A 19,318-nucleotide genomic window follows, 5' to 3' on the forward strand; every position below is an offset into this window, starting at 1 on the left:
CTGAAGAAGATAAACACAAAATAATAAGAAGCTGAGAGTATAATAGTATTTTTCTATAACTTAAATAATATTCTATTATTGCTTAAGATGGAAGTTCTTTCTCCTAATTTTTTATTATGTCCAACGATTTGTATGCACTGGTAACTGGATATCTATGTTAATTTTTCTTCTTAATAAAACTGTATTTAAAAAAAACAACCTAACATAAGTAGACTTTTTATTATTCCTTAAGGTGTTCATAAGGCTTAATTTTACCATACAATGGGGATTTACTAAGCGGACCTTCCCCCTCCACTCTTTAAATAATTTTGATGATGCAACCAACAATTAAACATACTGACCCATTTAAGATATACACTCTGCCAACTGAGCCAACCAGTTTTCACATGTACTCTACAGACCCATTTTATTCAAAAAAGTTGGAGGTAGATTTCAAATGGAAATTTTTATGAAGTAACATATTAATTGACAGCAGCGATGTGAGGATTTATGATTCAGGCACGCTAACTCCAAAGCAAATAAAAGAAAAAGAGAAGATACTGTAAAACTTAAAAGTGAAATGCAATGTTCTGGCATATGTAGTTGATTTAACTTTTTTGGGAGGAGTAATGCTTAAGTCAACAGTTACTGAATGCTTTGAACTCTTCTACTTTGAAAAGGCTGAGGAAGAAAAAAATAGATTATGGAATATAAAATTAGCAAGTAGTGAAATGTAAACAGAGAAAAGTCAGGATAATAATTAAACTTACAATAATTGCTTAAATTGGAACTGGTTTGTTCTCTTTGGCAAAATTATTTATTTGAGTTGATAGATTAAGACTAAATGGATACTGAACATTGTAGACGTTTTACTGTGACCCTATGCTATGAATTCCTGCTTCAGTGCCCCATGTCCATCCAATCCAATCTGTTCTTTTTTTACTACTAATGATGTCAGTACTGCCCATCATGTCTGTAGAGCCTATACAGACTAGGGCTAATTGTGAGTACGTATGAGGGGTGATTGAAAAGTTTGTGGCTAAGGTATAAGGATTTATTTGTAAGCAATTTAACTGCGTTATTATTCAGAATAATCCCCTTGTAGATGTACACACTTAGATCAGCAGTCGTGGAGCATACTTATTTCTGTCTTGTAGAAGTCAGCATCTTGTCCCTCAAAAACTGATCAACGGCTTCAATGATGTCATCGTCCATTGACAAATGGCGACCACCAAGCTCATTCTTCAGTTTTTGGAAGAGGTAGTTGTCAAAGGGTGCCAAATCAGGAGAATAAGGTATGTGTTCAGGCAGTTGGAATCCACAATTCTGGATGGAAGTCATGGCCACCAGTGACTTGTGAGCTGGAGCATTGTCTTGGTGGTAGAGCACCCCTCTTGTCAACTTCCCCTGTCTATTCTTGTAGTTTTTTTGTTGTAGCCTCTTCAAATGATCAGAGTAGTATGTCCTGGTGATAGTTTTATCCTTTTCAAGGTAGTCCTCTAGCAGTACTCTTTATGCATCCCAAAAGATGGAGGTCATCACCTTTCCAGCAGACAACACTGACTTTGCCTTCTTTGGAGCAGGAAATCCCTGATGCTTCCACTGTTTTGATTGTTCTTTAGTATCAGGTAAGAAGTGATGCACCCAAGTCTCATCCATGCTTACAAATTGCTGAAGAAACCTATCAGGATCTGCATCAAACAAGCATAGTGAGATGTTTGTGATCAACAAAAATAAGTTTTGGGACTCATTGAGCTGAGACTTTTGTCATATGGAGTTCATCGTGAATAACAGCATGAACACTTTCCTGAGAGATACACAGATCTTTGGCAGTGTAATGCTATGTTATTTGATCTTCCAATATCATGTCATGGATTTTGTCAATGGTTTGTTGTGTGGTAATGGTGATGGGCCTTCCAGGATGGGATGATCTTCAAGGCTCTCTCTTCTTCATTTGAATTCTGCTGCCCATTTCTTAACCATGGCCCTCATTCCGAGTTGATCGCTCAGTTTTTCGTTCGCACAACATATTTGCAAAGTTGCGTTAGTGTAGTAAATTTGCGAACATCCGCCCCCAACGTATTTTTGCTCTTTTGTACGCAGTATTACACAAAGTGGGCGTACACCAAATGACATCGCAGCAATGCGAAAACATCGCAGCAATGCGAAACCATCGCATTAACACATACTTCATCGTAAAAATACTAAGTTGTAGTATATTTACACATTTATCATTAAAAGTGCTCACTTTTGCGGGAAAAAGCACCACAATGGTTTTTTTTTACTATTAAGTGGAATAACACCTTCCAATTAAAAGTCTACAAGCCCTCCTCAATTACAAATCCAATTAGTGAAATGAATTGTAATGTTCTTGATCAATTAAGTCTTTTTAAAATACCTGACGAACACTTTGTAGCCATAATTGTACCTAAATGTTTTTAAAATTGTAATATAAATATAGATGTTTGCAATGTGCTTGGTCTAATGTTTTTCTTTTTATTTTTTAAGTAGAGTTTTAGTATGTGAATGAAGGTGTTTGCATGTTTATTTAGACAATAGCAACATATGTTTTTTTTACATTTTAAACAAACTTACGTTAGATGTATGAAATGTTTAAGGTAATAAATGTCTATTCGTCATTCTGCAGTTCCTTCATTGCATTAATAAATAATAAACACCCGCTTAACTTGCTTAAATTTTTTTTTGTTTTTGTTTTGTTTTTTGTTTTTTTATAATATAAACATATTTTTTTTTTTTTTTAAACAAAAATTAAAACAACGTTTGAATTTGGTCCACAAGACCAAGCAAGGCCTGGAGATGTATCCTCATGTTGGCAATAATGTCCGCAAAAGATGTGGGATCTCCAACGGCAACATCTGAAATTAAGAGATAACATAAACATTAATAACTTACTCACATTACTTATTATACAAGCAAGGCACAAAGCACACTTTAATGCAGGCATGTCCAAACTGCATCCCTCAAGCTGGTGTGAAACTACATATACCAGCATGCCTTGACTCAGTTTTGGGGCCAGGGAAAGCCAAAGCTGTGTCAGGGCATGCTGGGATGTGTAGTTTCTCAACAGTTGGAGGTCCGCAGTTTGGACAGGCCTGCTTAATGGCAAAGTTACTACATCATGGCTGTTTTATGGTACAATCATTAGCAGAAAAACACACAAGCCTGCTCAGTGTTTTTTAATTAAATTTTTACCGTTTACGAGACCATGGGGTACATTTACTACTATGTGAGTTATATTTAAGATGGAGCGTTGCCCATAGCAAACAAGGAAAAATAAGAATATTATCTTGTAGAAGTGGTTCCCCAATTGTAAAGTATAATCTTATTGGTTGCTATGGGCGACATCCCATGTTAAAGATAACTACCATCTTCGTCAATGTTACACCATGTTGGCATTCATTTACATCTGGAGTGTATTTTTGTTTTTTTTTATGGGTTTGGTCCTGCATCATCACACTGCATATCAACATCTTCAGAAGGACAACAGATCCTAGCATGCCCACACTCCCTGAAAGCTGACCTTACTAAATAAGGTCAAACAGGTTTGACTTTAGCCAATAATCATTTTGTGAGTGTAACTTTCACACCACAAATCAGTGTGTCATTAGGCTGCATAACAAAGTGAAGCATGTGATTTGTAAGTGCAAATATTAAGACTACACAGGCACAAGTGTAAAAGACCAACAACATACTAAACTCCACTCAGGTCTAACTGTTTCCCTGAAAACCTAACACATATAAACCCTGTTGTCCTGGCAACCCTGTCGACCTAATGAGTGTAGACCTAGAGTGGACACACAAAACATTGCACACATAAACACTGTACATATAATGACACTCACAAAAATGTAAATACAGCATGTAGACCATGAAGAATAACACAAATATTTGTCCTTGGTACAAGAATTCCAACAGTACAACACTGCATGTTTTGGCATTGTAAGTGTAAGTAGGTAATCATTTTTGGAGAACATGTTAAAACACTTACTTTCCTCTGCAACATGATGGTTGACAGTTAATTCAGCAGGGGCTTCTTCTGCCCACTCACTGGGTGGGGAATGCGGCTGGATGGGGGAAGGCAGCTGGATGGGGGAAGGAGGAGGGATTGGGGAAGGAGGAGGGATTGGGGAAGGAGGAGGGATGGGGGAAGGAGGCTGGATGGGGGAAGGAGGCTGGATTGGGGATGTAATTTCAGAGGGTGGGTCTGATTGAGAGGGCGAGGGGGGCGGAGAGAAAGTTAAGCCAATAGAGGGTGAGGGGGGCTGAGAAGGTGAGTTTGAAGTTGAAGGAGAAGGGGTATGGGAAGGAGGAGAAGGGGTCACAGAAAGAGATAGAGAGGTGGTGTGAGAAGGGGAGTGGAAAGTGGAGTGGGCCTGGGAAGCTGAGGGGGACTGGGAAGCTGAGGGGGACTGGGAAGCTGAGGGGGACTGGGTAGCTGAGGGGGACTGGGAAGCTGAGGGGGACTGGGTAGCTGAGGGGGACTGGGAAGCTGAGGAGGACTGCGAAGGGGAGGGGGAGTGAGAAGGGGAGGGGGACTGGGAAGGGGAAGGGGGCTGAGAGGTCTGCCGTTGTTCTCGTCCTATAATGATATTTTGTGAAAAATTTATTTTGCATGTTAAATTACATACTAAACAATTTGAAAAATTACTGTTCTGTTCCATGTAAAAGACTGTGGTTTGTTTTTCTTAAAAATACACATTTTAAAAACATCATCATGTTGCCCACAGCAAACAAAATGAGTCAAAACTTTTACTTTGAAGCTCATTCCTTAATCTATTCCATTGAGTCATATTGATTGGTCTAGGCAACATCACCAGATAACTATTCAAGGCACCTTATTATATAGACAGCACTGATCAAGTATTTGGGTACAGTTTCCTGCCTGGCTATTAATTCTGGAAAACATGCACTTGTTTGGTGACACTTTGCTACAGTCAGTACTGTTTGCCCTAACCACACACACTGTCCTATGTTTTAAAAATGGACAATCAGCGTTGCAATTAGCCTACCACTTAGTGTAAATTTCTTAAATTTTTGCTAAGAATCGTATGTAATGTAACTTACTGCGTGCATGCATAGCCCGTATTTGCTGGCGGATCTCCGCCAACAGCTCTGGCGTCCTCCTGCGGAGATCACTCCATCTCCTCTCTAGTTGGATGATTGTCCGCCTGCTGCGGACGCGAGTCCGCAGCAGGCGGCGGACCTCCGCGTAGGCCTCGCGCTTAACCCGATTTGGGATGAAGCGCCCAACGCGGCCTACGCGGCGGTCCATCACCGCAACCAGGACGCGGAGCTCCCGCCTGGTGAAAGGTGCAGCACGCATCATGGCAATGGCGTTTTCCTTATTTGGGCATATATTTATAGTGTCTGTTAGCATGTGATTGGTCAAAAATCTATGTTGTCATTTCTAATAACTTTATTGATCTTTGCAATGCTGTGAAGAGCAGAGTGTTATTTCGCACGAGCGGAAATACGCATTCGCATTAGCAAAATTTTAAGCAAAAAAAAAAAACACAAACACAGACACAGAGACACACAGTTTTGAAATAATTCTTACAAATATCTGTGTACTCACCACAGTTTGTGTGATCATTCAGCTGGAGAGTCACAAAGTGGGCGACATTCAATTTCATTTGTTTGTGTGTTTGTTTAAATAATCATGATTTTAGGATATAAAACAAATAAGGACACTATTTAGCATCATCACATTTTTTAAATTTCAAATGTAAAATAGAAAGCTTAACGTGTTAACGGATTTTTAGTATAAAAAATATTACACATTCCAACACACCAAAAGCATTACACAATGACCTTACAATATAAAACAAAATGTCAACATTACAAATAATACATAAGCATACTGTGATTTTAATTTGGATAAAAAAGATAATATAAAAACACTATACCTGAAATATTCAGCAACAATGCTTGCCCTGACTTGGCTCCCCCTCCGTGTAACACTCCCCCCACCGAAGTGTCGAACAACCCCTGGCTCCTCATCAGGCAATTCCTCTGTCTGAGGAAGCTCTACGCTACTCCTTACCGCGATATTGTGTAGTATTGCGCACAGAACCACTATTTTACTTGCCATCTCCGGCGAATACATGATGTCGCCACCAGTGCGGTGGAGCACACGAAACCGCCCTTTAAGGACCCCAATTGTGCGCTCCACCAGCTGCCTAGTGGCAGTAAGCACGGAGTTAAATGCCGTCTGTGGTCCTGGCCTGGGATTACGGTAAGGAGTCATGAGCCAGGGGGTGCAAGGATATCCACGGTCTCCTGTTTGAGGAAAAACAAAAATTAGAAATAGTCAATTTGGAAAAATATACAAAATTTTGAACGAAATATGTGCAACAACTCACCCAATAACCACATGTCTGCTCGTTGACTTGATCTTAATCTGTGCCATATCCCTGATTGTCTAATGACATACGCATCATGGGAACTTCCAGTAAACTTTGCGTTCAGGGAAAGGATCTGGAGGGATGGCCCACAAACAACCATTACATTCAGAGAATGAAACAGTTTCCTGTTTCTATAAATTTCTTCATTATGTTTTGGTGGCTGAATAGCTACATGTGTGCCATCCACAACCCCAATAACATGTGGGAAGCGACTACCACCTTCCGCAAATTGCCGCTTCACCACATCTAGGGCACCAACATCCAAAGGCATAGCAATAAATTGCTTCACACGCTTGAGGAAAGCCTGGCAGACACGCCGCAGGACCTTACTGAACTGGCCCTGCGACATGCCAACCAGGTCTCCAACCACATGCTGGTAAGACCCTGTTGCCAAAAAAATGTAACACAGCAAGGAATTGTGTCAATGGTGGTATTGCTGTAGGATACCGAATTTCAGACTCCAGATCACTCTCTATTATGTAGAGAGTGTCTAGGATTAGATGTGGTGGCAGCCTGTATCTACGTACAACCACATCATCTGGCATCCCAAAAAGTAGGACACGGGGTCGGAAAATTGGTGGCCTAGCACGCCTCCGTTGCCTTGGTTGATGAGGAGCCGGTTGTGGTTGTGGGGCTGGCGGTTGGGGTGGGAGTGCTGGCGTGGGTTGGGGAGGTAGGGCTTCTGCTGCAATAAATATAGACATCACACACTTTTATAAAAAAATAAAATAAATGTTGAATAAGACAAAAACAAAGTCCAAAAAATATGCAAACAAAATTTTTTTTAAAAAAGGGGGTGTCAACTTACTGCAGGAGCGTAAGACATTTTTTCTGGGTTCAATTCAGGACCAAAAAGAATATTATAAAAAAAAAAAAAAAAACATTATTTTTATAATGAAAGCTACATATGTTAAATTGTAATTGTTAAAAAATACTATTATTTAAAAAAACAGAACATCAAACACATCACAAACACCTACTACAAAATTAAGAATAATTGGTTAAAAACATTTAAATAAAACAAACAAAAAGTTAGCCCTTTAGTAGCTAGCCCAGCCAAGAACAACACTACTTTGCTGATCAATCCCGGTAAAAAACATAACATTTATTATCAAGATGGAAAACAAACATAATCAAAACACTTTGAACAAACACAAACAGGCACCAACACAGGCCCAGGGAACTTACCTGATCCAAAATAAAGAAAGGAACTCTTTGTGTTATATAGCACACAAAATAAACAAAATAGACTAGGGTTACGTCACCCAAAACAATTCTCCTACAAGAGAGCAAATATGACAGTCAAAAACAACATACAGACCAATAAACCAAACAGGCACCAACACAGGCCCAGGAAACTTACCTGATCCAAAATAAAGAAAGGAACTCTTTGTGTTATATAGCACACAAAATAAACAAAATAGACTAGGGTTACGTCACCCAAAACAATTCTCCTACAAGAGAGCAAATATGACAGTCAAAAACAACATACAGACCAATAAACCAAACAGGCACCAACACAGGCCCAGGGAACTTACCTGATCCAAAATAAAGAAAGGAACTCTTTGTGTTATATAGCACACAAAATAAACAAAATAGACTAGGGTTACGTCACCCAAAACAATTCTCCTACAAGAGAACAAAAATGTCAGTAAAAGCAATGAAGCACAGGTTTATTTGCAAAAATGGACTAGCAAAATATATATGTGTAAAAAAGAATAACAAACAATCAACATAAAATAAACACTTTTAAATCAAAAAATGAACAAGACGAATTCCAGAATACTCACAAACGAAAATTCGCAGACAAAATGCTACACTGACTATATTCTAAACGCAAACGAAAGGACAAATGTATGCTTGACAATTACTCACTCTGAAAATTCCTATAGCACCTTCACGCACAAGCCAACAAACTCAAGTGAAAGAAACTCCAAACTACCTACACTCACAGCGTGCAAAGTAGGCCCTTAAATAAGCAGTGCAATCATTAACCAGATTAACAGTGTACACCTGTGTGAATTAACGCTACGCACGTCGGTATATAAGCACACACCTCGGCGTACACACGTCATCACAAACATGGCTTCTCGTGAGCAAATCGCAGCAGAGATGGACCGCATTGCAGAGCAGGAGATGGCATTGCGGAAAAGACGCCTAGATTGCCAGAGGCGCATGTTGGAATACGCCTCTGCGGATGTTGAAGAGGCAGGACCTAGTACTCTGCAAATGTCTGCTTCTGAACCACAACAATTGACTGGGGATACCCTGCCACACACACATAGTGACCAAACTGAGGGAGAATTGGCTTTAGCCACACAAACACAACAGACAGAAGCTGCTAGTGAGGAGGAAGATGGTGATGACCAACAAGAAGAAACCTCACAGGCTACCTCCAGACGGAAGAAAAGACAGCCTGCATTCACTAAGAGGGAGTTGCGTGTCTTGGTCACGCAGGCCATGTCCAAAATCCATAGAGGGCCAAAAAACATGGGGGCTGCTTCAAAAGATCGCATCTGGAGAGACATCACAAAATCTGTGAATGAAGTTGGCTCTGTCGTCAGAACATCACAGGAAGTGAGACGACGGTAAGTGCATATTGACAGTCCTTTTTCTGTGCTAAGTTGACTAAAAAATGTAGTTACATGTGATGTTATGTCTAGCAAACACAAGCAGAACACGTTTCCTATATATTAGCTTAGACAAATAATAAGACTCTACTTTGTCCCTCTTTCACAATACATATGTAGGTGGGCCGACTTCAAATCCCGCCTGAAGGCAAAGAGGGCTGCGGAGTGGAATGCCTCAAGGGCTACAGGTGGAGGAGCACCTGTCGCTGTGGAGTATACTGACTTGGAGGAGATGGCGATGCCCTGTGTCAGTTATGAGGAGGGCCAAGGGGTGTCTCATATGGACACGGACCTGCCTGAGATCCTGACGGGACATCACTTGGAAGGTAAGTTTACACATTTAGTTGTCTGTAATTTTGACAGTATTTATAATAATAAACTAATTTTGTATCCTACTTTTTTCCCACACATTCTTCTATTAGCTTGCCACAAAACACAGCACAGGGGGGTGATCCGTTTGAGTCACAGGACGGTTATGTGGTTGAGGCTGAGGTGGAGGGATCTAGTGAGTCTGGCAGTGTGGGCCAACAAATCCCACCTCTGCAGGTTCCTACTGGCCCCCCCACCCAACCCTCTGCTATCCCGGAGATCCTGCTTGAAATCGCTAGGTATGGTGAGAGCCTAAATCGGTTTCAAGACGGGGTCATCCGGGAGGTAAGCCAGATAGCTGTCCGGCTCACTGAGCACCGAACCTGTGTTGAGCAAGGTGTTGCTCAACTCTGCCAAGGTCTGGCAGAGATCAGGCAGGGCCAAGAACAACTTGCCTCCTCATTCCAAACCCTTGCAAATAACATCTTGCAAGGGCTCCAGGCCATCGCTGTCTCCCTTGCCCACAGTGGCAGAGAGCCACCCACATCGGCTCCCTCCCCTGCCCCTGCCCAGGAAGAACAGCCCACTGGGCAGGCCCAACGAAGGTCGCTCCGCAGACCTTCCAAAGAAGAACAGCCTCAGGCGGGGAGAAAAAGAAGAAAATGATGTCTCTCCAGATGGGCAGCACCCATGTTTTTGATGTTGCCTCTATGTATTTTTGGAGTTGGCTTGTGTGGCCAGAATGGATAACTCCCTCTTAGTGAAATGTATTCTTTCTGTTTGGATGTATTGTAGCCTGTGAGTTTATGTGTATAAACACCAGAGCCATCTTCCTCTTACTAGTGTGCTATGTATTGTTGTGTTTGTGTGGTGGATCCTAATTCTTTCTCATTTGGTTTAAAATTTGTGTGTGGCAGGGTGTGTCATGTTTTATTTATGCTTAAAAAATATACTTTTGTCAGAAGCAGAATTTTGCAGAGTACTGAGTTCTGCTATCTAATGATTGTCAGTGCCATCTGCTTGCTGCTTGGTCCATCTCTGCCTGTGCGACTCACGTGGAGCCATGTTGTTTAAATGTTGTGAAATATTATTATAGTAATAAAAAAGATATTTAAAAAATTTGAGCAGTTTCTTCAAGGTAATGCAGTTCCAGAAAGATTAGGTCAGCATATAGACACTTGTAGACCAATCTGCTAATTCTCCTTAAAAATTGCAAAAAAAAAAAAAAAAAGGTATGCTTTGCACCACACTTTAATGTCCATATTAAGTAAACAGACACGACGCTTTTTATAAATATCTATGGTCAACAGGACATCATTTCAAACATTGTCAGATATTATAATCAAATATTATTGTGACTTTTAAGACTAAATTAAAGTGTATGCTGCATTATGTGGGTGTTGGTTTATTTGTAAAAAATGTTGCAGATTTCAAACACTTTCACAAATATTTTCACTTGCTTGTATTTGGGAGTCTTACACACATTAAAACAAGTTTAAAAAATGCTTACACAACAACTTCAACAAAAATCACACCCTTATTTGGCAGTGTGTGAGATTTATATGTGAGTAGAATAAACATGTAATGTGTGTTCAGACAATTGCTGGTTGGTAACTTTCATCTGCTCATTAATTAACAAGTAATTGGACATCAGATGAATGTGATATCCAATTAACTGCTAATTACTGCATACACACTTGTACCAGTACTTCGCAAATGTAGAGTAACTGCAGACCTACTCGGCTGCTGCGTGAATGTTGCTACGGTTTCCTATGTTAGTTTTAACAGCGACAATGTTTATTTGCGAAAAACACGCCCATTGCGAGTTGCATACTCCCACACTGTACGCCCACTTTCACGCCCATGTCGGAGCATTGCGAAGTCTCGCCTCCGCCACGCCCACGCCACTCCTCGTTTTCGTTTGCCAGTTACGGCTTTTTTTTTTCTGAGTAATTTTGCACAGTTGTCGTACGTATGTACTCGCGCATGCGTAATCACGCATTTGCGCATGCGCAGATACTTACATTTCGTACATTTGCGTTGCGAAGACTCTTAGCGATCAACTCGGAATGAGGGCCCATGTTGTAAGAATGGGAGGCATTAATTATGCCCACTGTCAGGATCCCGACTGTCAGGTAACCGAAGCCAGAATCCCAAAAGCTGGTGAAATACCTGCAGTTGGAATTCCAACCACCAGCTTGAATCTAATATGACTCTGTGTTGACCCAAGGTCACCACCGGGCCCGAAGCATGGCGAGGGTACATGCTGCACTCGCCACTGGTATTCTGGCTTTCAGGATATTATACTGAATCCGTAAGAAGGATCAGCCTCCCCTACTGTCATAACCATGTCCCATGGTTCTCTGTTGGTGTTAAACCCTTTTAGATAAGGTAGAGGATAACTGCGCGATGAGCAGTTACATCCAATTTTTTTTTTTTTTAAATCTGTCATCCTGTCCTTTTCAACTGTCTGTAAAAGACAAACAACTCATTATTAACTTGACACTTGCTATGAATTGCCCCCTATGTGTCGGAGTGATACTGTAGTGAGAACCTGCTTGATGTGTGCTTGATTACCAGATAAGCTCTTTTAAACAGAACATGAGTTTTGGTTGAGGACTTCATTGGTTTTAAATATGTTTATAAAGCATTCACATGTGTGGACAATTTATTGTTTCTTAGGAAATAGTCCGTTCAGGATTATTGTGGTCATTCAGTAAGTTATAACAATAGTGAGTCATTTGTGGAAAGACATTCAGAGGGTTTATTATCATTATTTCATACTATGGAAGATAATTTGTCCATTTATTGTATAATTTATGATAATAGTAAAAATACTATGGCATAAGCACTCTCTTTTTTGTGTTTTCCCAAATATACAGTATATACCACCAGGTCATAATTCCAATACATATTTTGTCACCATTGGTCTTGATAGCAATCAAAAAGCATTCACTATTATTTTGGTTTAAATAAATAAAAATGAAAAACCCTCTATAGTACAGCACATATTCCATACTGTGTATGAATGAAAGTAGCAAAAGATGTAGTTTTAAATTACTGTACACCAAATAATCATGTGATACTGTATATGTAAGATCAATGAATAAAGCAGCTTCAGTGGTATATTCACAATCACCCGATCAGAAGTGGCTAACTAGTGCTGGTAGCTTCTCTGATCACAAATGTATACCGTATTTGCCCCCATTGTCAATTGATATGGTTACTAACAGGTATATACTGTATGCATGTCAGTGTGGGTCTGCACTTTTTGTAATTACAAAATGCAGGGAAACTGCTGCCATACTGTTCATAAATTATGTCCACATTTTTCCTTAATGCAAAAAAAAAAAAAAAAAAGCATTTGCACCACTTTGAGCAAATTGTTCCTACTGTACTGAAATTTGTTCCTCTTTGATTTGCTCCTAACTTTGAATAATACACCTACAGTGCACTGTCCTTTGCTGAACCCTGCATGCAATACAGTGTCACTGGCAAGATTGGAAGAGGTTCCTATTAATGTTTTACCTTGCTATATCATGTATGTAAAAAAAATTATTGTGGATCTCGCAGCCTGAGCAACCTTCAGTTCATAGGCATGTCATGGTTTTTATTTAAAGGAGGGCTCTACATATTATTGAATATATTATTACTTCCATGTGTTATTTCTAGGTTAGTATACCATCCATGGCATGTATCATTTCTTTTGTCGGTATCTGCATAATAAAATACAGAAACTGTTTTGTAATAAAATCACAGCCCTTTTTTTTATACAGTATATGTCATACCCCCTATCTAATTCTAATCTATATATTAAAAGCAGAAGTACGACTTTTATGAGTGACATATTTCTATGATGCCATTGTCTGAACAGGGCTCATCATACTGTATACCAAATGAAAGCTATTGTTCCGTAGATTTGCAGAATTATATTGGCTTTGTAATTGGTTGCTTTGTTTTGGAGTTAGCAAAAACATCCTCCTTCCATTTACAATGTATCATCTTTGTGCTTTTTGAAAATGTGACAGTTGGTGAACTCTCTGTGCTGGGTGACCTGGGACATGTGACCTGCTGGGTGGTCTGGAAACTGTGACAGTTATGTGCAGCCACCCACTAAGCAGGGATTTTTCAACTCCTAAGGGGGTGAAAAGGGGTAAAATGTTCCTCCCAGCAAACCTTAGCCGGGTTGAAACCGGGCACATCAGCTAGTTGTTGTTATTATTATTATTATTATTATTATTATTAATAATAATAAATGTCTACTTGTTTGTATAGCTGTCTGTCTGTTTGTCTATCTATCTGACAACATAAAAAAAGTATGGAAAATTGAATATATACTGAGATTGTACTGGTTTGCATCAATTTGGATACAAAATTATCACATACTGTATTTACATATTTGCTACATAATTGGTTGCCATAGCTTGTCAAAGTCACTTCTAAAATAAAGGGAAAACTGGGGAGGTGAAAACTGATGGTCAATAGGAAATAAAAATATTATTATTATTATTTTCATCATCATCATCATCATCATTTAAAGTAAAATAGGGTTGGTGGAAGTAGAACTCTTTAGAAAGATAGATTAATCATATTTTATGGTTTTCCATTCTTACAGATGAGAAAATCACATTGGTGATTTATGTTTATGTACTTTAGTAACATACTGTAGTAACAATCTTGAGGTACTTTAGCTCCGATTTTACACACATGTTTAAATGGAACCTAATGCCAAGCTGTAACCTGTCCCACCTGTCACTGTGATCTAGTACTCCATCACAGAATGTAACATCAGAACTCTGTGCTGTTCCTCACTGACAATGCTGTTTTTTTAAGGACACAAAAGCATTAGTTTTCGTCTGTGATTAATGTTATGTACTGTACGTGTTGTAGATTCTGCAGTTAGTGATTGCTGAAGTGTGATATACAGTACTGTAGATGCTTCGTAAGACACATTTCAAAGTCTCTATACTGTTTCTCAAGAGCGTAATGAATAACATGCCGTAATGTAATATTCATTTGTATAGATCAAAATATCAAGTCTAGCGCCTGCACCGGCTCTATTCCTGTGGAAGCGATGTCTCTACCCAGATGGCTTATTTTAGGAGCGAGGGGACAATGGGACCCGATTCAGAGCTGATTGTAGATGTGCTAAAATTAGCACATCTATGATCAGAATCTCTGACATGTGAGGGGATGCCCAGCACAGGGCTGGTCCACCCCACATGCCATGCCCTACCCCCCTCCACACACACACACACACACACACACACACACACACACACACACATACACACACACACACACACACACACACACACACACACACATGTTTTGGGTTGCAGAGGCTGCATGTGACATCACACAGCCACCACAGCATGCCCCAGCAATGGTCCGGACACGCCTGCGTTGTCTGGACTGCGCCCCCCCCCCCAACAGCGTTGAAAGTGAAACACCGCTGACACACCACCTCCCACCCCGCTGGCACACCACCTCCTATCCCGCTGGCACACCACCTCCCATCCCGCTGGCACACCACCTCCTATCCCGCTGGCACACCACCTCCCATCCTGCTGGCACACCACCTCCCATCCCGCTGGCACACCACCTCCCATCATGCAGAGACGATCTCAGCAGTGAGATGCTTCCGCATCTCACTGTGTGCGCGTGCGCACTACACAAAAAGCTTCAGGCTGCTGAATTAGGCCCAATGTTGTTTACTCCAGGGACTGGAGGTGTGAAGCTTAGCTAAGACATGAGGTCCAGCAGCCAGTAGCTTTACATGTAAGAACTTACAATCCGTAAATGTGTGAGCCTCCTTTGCCTATTATCATGGCAAAGCATGACCACTCCCTGACAGCATGCACCATAAAAGCAATTGTCGAAGAGGGATAGTGTTAACTGACCTGGCGAAGTTTACTCTAACCTCTTGCTGGTGCTTTGACCTGCACTTGCAGGCATGGTGCGTTGACCTGCACATGTGCCTGTCAAAACGTCCCAGCAGCACCCGCAGGTAACTGTATAAAAAACAAAAAACAAACATTATTGTTTTTTGTATGCACAATTTCTGGTCAGAACCAACAGTCAGGGACAGTGCTGGGCAGTGCAGCAATGACAGCTGCAGCTGTCAATATCAATAGATACAGTTTTTGGCATGGTCAGTGCTACTGACCGTTGATAACTTGGCACAGTACTTTTATGCCCTATCTATGTAAAGCGGCACCAGCAGTAATTGCAGCATGTAATGTGTGCAGTTAAGAAAAAAATAAAGTAATGCCAGGTCTTACATCTTCCCCTCAATATTTTATGGAATCACCAACCACTGTCACTCTAAGCAACTCACATACGTTCACCTATTGTTAGTGCTGACCCTGGTTAAGCCTACCGAGGGCTGCAACTGGGCGGGGGGACAAGGACAAAACAACAGCAAACCTGTGATGAGTTGGAAGCATGCCATGGTAGGGGTAGGCCTCCGGGTGGTAGGCTCTGCATTAAGGGTGGGAGGTACAGTGGGCGAGTACCCCCAGGCACATTTTGGAGGGTCCCCTCTGGCCAGTTCTCCCCATACCCATCTTTAGCTGATGTCCGGTTTGGTGATTGTGGATAGGCTCCATGCTTGTGCCACTGGACTAATAAGCAAGGCATAGAGGACCGGGATCATCCCGGACAATAAAGTTTTTCTTTTCCCTATCTGCGGTGTGTGAACTGGTGTATTTATCGCTGCATATCTGCACAAATCACTAGGAAAAGGGACCTTAATGCACGGAGCTAAATGCTGCCAGCCAGGGGAGGGGGACCAGAAGGAGCATGTGCACGGGCCTCCTCCCCTCTAGAAACACCTCCGGGTGCATGTGGGACTTCTTTAGGGAGGGAACATTTTGTCTTGCCCTAGATGCCCCTACCTGATAATATTCCTGACTGTTGAGGCCACAGTCTCTTTTTATCCTAGCCTTACCCCAGTGAAACCAATTAAAACTGTTCACAGACTTGAACATCATTTCCTCTACTGCATCTATTTTAAAACTGACACTGGATGCAGTCAAAATGCCGGCGCTTGGTATCCCGGCGTTCAAGAGACCGACGCCGGAATCCCGACAGCTGGCATTTTGCTGACGGCTGGCATCCCGACACCCGCCCCTAATTCCCACTCGGTTTGTGGGTCCACACCACCAACCGAGTGGGAATAGACCTGTGGTGAGCAAAGCTCATCACTGGGCCCACAGCGTGGCGAGATGTGATGCCGCTGTCGGTATACTGACAGCTGGCATCCTGTCTGCCGGTACATCATACCGGACCAAACTGTATATACCGCAATACTACCAGCAATGTTGGCGGCCAATTGCCAGAGTCAGTCAGATCACTATTACTAATGTTGTCCTTGGTTTACAGCCACCTTCTAATTGTGAAGGGAGTTGTCTAGTTGCTTAGCCAGAGGCGAGTATCCGCTAATTCTAAATTGGACAGGGATTATATCTGGTGGTTCCGCTAAAGTTTCCTGCATCCCAGTGCAAAATCTCTTCCCTTTAGACATTTGGAAACACAAGCACCTATTGTTTAGTAGATGTTGGAGGTTTTTACATTTTGAAATCTAATAGGAGAGCTGTACAGTCCATCCTGGAGCTCATGAGTCTGTATAGCATATTGTAGAGGAAACAGGGCCTTCCAGACCTCCCTGCCAAACAATACCATCTCTGAGGACTGGTCCTACTATGGTGAGAGAAACTAAGTGGCATATTTACCAAAGTCAGTTTGTGAGAAATTGGCTGAAAATCTAAGGGCGGGATGTATTAAAACAGAAATGCAGTAAAAGCCCTGTTTTCCGGGTGTTTTACCACATTTTCAAATGTACTAAAGTGCCGATGCTGGGACTTCCACACAGAGGGTAATGCTAGCTATAGCTGGCATTACCCAGCAGAAGCCTGTAGGCTTCTTTCTGCATCTCACTTATTATTAGGAGATCCGATCGGATCCCTCCCAGCATTCCCCGTGGCCACTGTGTCCTCCTGCGCATGCGCAGATGGCCTCCTGGGTAATAAACCCAGAAATCCAGGGACCTGAGTGCTTTGCAAAGGACAGGTACACTGCAAAGTTAGTACGTCCTGCCCTAAGTATCTCCAAGATTTAAGAAGGGGACACCGCAGCAGTTATCTCCAATATAAATAACTTCCTAGAAAGCTCTGTTTTGGCACCTTAAGCAATGTAAAAGCCCCTAAAGCAGGTCCATCTGCATTTCAACCAAGCCCATTAGTTACAGCAAAATCACTTTAACAAATTATCTAACATGCTTAGGAGTAAAAAAATTGAAAATGTGGTAAAAGTAAACAACTAAAAGCATATAAAATAGACCCTATCTTCTGTTACTCCTTTCCTCCTCATCTCCAGGGCAAGATCATCACCTATTCTGCCTCGGGCGACTAGTATCTAGTGGATTCATAGCATGCAAAGATCTCAGGCGATGGATATACAGTTCTTTCAGCTATATTGTTAAAATGAAATCCAGGTGGTCCTACTCTTCTTTTAGTTTTAAAGCTCTCAGAATACATTCCCTGGAATAATATATATATACAATACTTGATAACCTTTGCTCTCCTACTCTTTGCAGTGTGTTTCTTAGACTTTATAAGTTCCCTGTTCTCATACAGCTCCTCACTTGGCAATGTTATGTTTGCTATACACTTTACTATCGTTGTTCCACTTAATCTCAGACAACATGCAGCAAATCCCATGTGGAAATCCTTTTGAAGAAAACCTCCTTGCCTCTGCCCCTTATGCGTGCAGCTCAGTTAAACACGAATACAAACATTTAGAACAGTGTCTGTCACTGACAACAGCAGAACCCAGACATGCCTTGCTCTGGATTCCATACAGAGCGTGACCTGGTGAGGACCCAGGAGGCACCTAGGGAAAAGTGGAGCAGCATGGATCCTGGAACAGGCGGGATGCTGCTTCGTGCCAAAACAAAAAGGCCTAAAATTGTTTTGATTTCTTTCTTCCCCCCTAGTGAGGTACATACTGGGAGAGATGGAGTGAAAGATTAGCTTTTGGCAAATTTTTGGAGCATGGAGAGAAGTGGTATTGATTTTCTTATTTTTCAAGGGTACTTTCTTTCGTGATGGAGAGAATAAACAAGGGTGAGTGTGAGGAAGAAAATCTATACATCACCAGGGAACACTGTGAGGAGTAATAAAGAGAACATGTGCATTTGTAAAGGAGAAGAAATAAATCATAATAAAAATTAAATAATAACAAAACAAAAAAAAAAAAATAATAATAATAATAATAATACAATTAATCACAGTAATAAAAAGAGAAAACTAAAAACCTATAAAAATTTTTTTTACTGCATAACCCAAAATGCAATCAAATGAAGGTGTTCTTAATAGTAGAATAGTAGAATAAGAAACACAGTAAATTAATAAAGAATTTAGAGCTATAGTAGTATGATTATATATAAACTACCATTAATATATACTGTAAATCATTAACAACAGACAATACAGTAGCTCTGGAAAGTAAAATTATCTTATAACATGCCTCACCACTGCATTTACTTTCATATAGATGTTTTGCAATAAAAAAAATATAAAAATCATCCACAACAACTTTATATAATGTCAATATGTTTGGAACCCGAATCTAAATTTATATTATGGTTTAAACATTCTGTATCTGCTTTAGTACTTCTATATACTGTTCAGGGAGACTGCTGACTTTGGCCCAAATATATTAAGCTTTAACAAGTGATAAAGTAGAGACGGATAAAGAGTGATAAATAACCAGCCAATCAGCTTCCTAACTGCCATTTTTCAAACACAGTCTGTGACATAGTAGTTAGGAAGCTGATTGGTTGGTACTTTATCCTTCTTTATCTGTCTGCACTTTATCTCTTGTTAAGGATTAATACATTTGGGGCTTTATTTATCTTTATCCATAGTGGAACTGGAGACTCAGCAGCCCTGGCAACATAATTGTGACAAT

The 19,318-nt window shown here is 40.8% G+C and overlaps 1 long non-coding RNA gene across 1 annotated transcript; it reads right to left on the reverse strand.

The window, feature by feature from the left end:
• Window positions 1–4,090: 4,090 nt before the first annotated feature.
• LOC134911210 (uncharacterized) lies at window positions 4,091–6,181 on the reverse strand. Its single transcript, XR_010176405.1, has 3 exons — window positions 5,907–6,181; window positions 5,576–5,597; window positions 4,091–4,579 (listed from the first exon to the last, which is right to left on the reverse strand). It is a non-coding gene; the product is annotated as an uncharacterized LOC134911210 (long non-coding RNA).
• Window positions 6,182–19,318: the final 13,137 nt, after the last annotated feature.

Source organism: Pseudophryne corroboree, chromosome 4 (genome assembly GCF_028390025.1).
Source record: "Pseudophryne corroboree isolate aPseCor3 chromosome 4, aPseCor3.hap2, whole genome shotgun sequence".
In the NCBI taxonomy this organism is placed as follows: Eukaryota; Metazoa; Chordata; class Amphibia; order Anura; family Myobatrachidae; genus Pseudophryne; species Pseudophryne corroboree.